The sequence below is a fragment of the Lucilia cuprina genome, chromosome 3, assembly GCF_022045245.1.
Source record: "Lucilia cuprina isolate Lc7/37 chromosome 3, ASM2204524v1, whole genome shotgun sequence".
Taxonomy (NCBI): domain Eukaryota; kingdom Metazoa; phylum Arthropoda; class Insecta; order Diptera; family Calliphoridae; genus Lucilia; species Lucilia cuprina.
The window spans coordinates 7,766,949-7,768,573 of record NC_060951.1 but is presented as its reverse complement, the minus strand read 5'-3'; positions in this window follow the sequence as shown (position 1 = coordinate 7,768,573).

Below are 1,625 nucleotides of genomic sequence, written 5' to 3'. Positions count from 1 at the left end.
CTGTTCTAGTTCTGTTCTAGTTCTGTTCTAGTTCTGTTCTAGTTCTGTTCTAGTTCTGTTTTAGTTCTGTTCTAGTTCTGTTCTAGTTCTGTTCTAGTTCTGTTTTAGATCTGTTCTAGTTCTGTTTTAGTTCTGTTCTATTTCTACCATAGTTTAATTTAAAAGATTTTCAAAAGTTGTCTAATGTTTTATCTTTGCTTAATAAAACTCCTGTAATCCCTTAGATATACATATCCTTATCTGGATTTACCATTCTTCAAGGATACTATTGTTACAGCTACCTGCTTTTTTCGACATATCTTTAGCCATTTTGTTTTTCTATTTAAATAATCATGCTTTTTTTTGAAAATTTCTTTTCAAGCATTAACATTATTTAAGTTAAAGCTAATCATAACATTTACCTTTTATTCATATCTTTTTCTCCTTCACTACTCATATAGAAGTGTATGAGTATTTTTATTATAGAAAATACAATTGGTTTTAGATTAAATTAGCTCAAGTGGAAAATCTAATTTAGGTTGTTTATTCTAGAAAATAAAAGCCAGTTGTTGCCAGTCAGGAAGAGATAAACGGCAAAAATAATATAAAAAGAAAATAATATAATAGAATAAAAATATGTTTGTTGCTTAAGCTCTGTATCAAAAAAGGAAGTGGGTAAGGATGGTACGGTAGTATATATCTGGTTCATTAACTGGATGTGGGTTTGTGAGAGTTTTAAACTGTAGACAACTTTAAATATAATTTTTATGTAAAAAATATGTAATAATAACGATAATATACAAATTAACACTTATATTAACTAAAATAATTAAACAATGTATGGCCGAATATTACATTATAATAACCCAGCAGTTTTTAGGCAACAATTATATCTCATTAGCTTGCCATTAAAACCATGAGGGTAAGTGTAGGATAAGCGGCTTATACATTTGTCAAACGTCAACTCACACATACATAATTAGTCTTAAACACTGCTGGAAAGCTTCAAGGGAATTGTGTGTTGAAATTATAATTTCATGTGTTTGAAGTTATTGATTATAATTGTTTTACTTATTGAATTTCAAACGCTTAATGATATTAATATAAAATTAACATTATCCAAAGAGTGTTAAGGGAGTTTTTAATTAAAACCATAAAACAATAAATTTAAAAATAATTAAATATAAATTTACAAAAAAAATATTTATATTAACCACAAAAACTTTAACTAATACCAAGCAACAACTTTCATTACCAGGTAAGGGGTTTAAAGTGCTTCAATTTGCTTACCCAATAGCATCTTAAGTCATTATTTTATTTCATTGATTGGGGGCAAGTACTTAGCACAATCGCTTACAAGTAATTAGAAAAATAAGTCAATGTAAATCGCGTGATAAACGTATACAGTTCTAAGTAAGTCAGTGGTTACAATTGCAAGTCATTATAAAGTATTTACTAGGTGTTGATATAGTTACGTTCCAGTTCTGTTGCAGTTCTGATGTTATGTTCTAGTTCTGTTCTAGTTCTTTTCTAGTTCTGTTCTGTTCTAGTTCTGTTCTAGTTCAAGTTCTGTTCTAGTTCTGTTCTAGTTCTGTTCTAGTTCTGTTCTAGTTCTGTTCTAGTTCTGTTCTAGTTCTGTTCTAGTT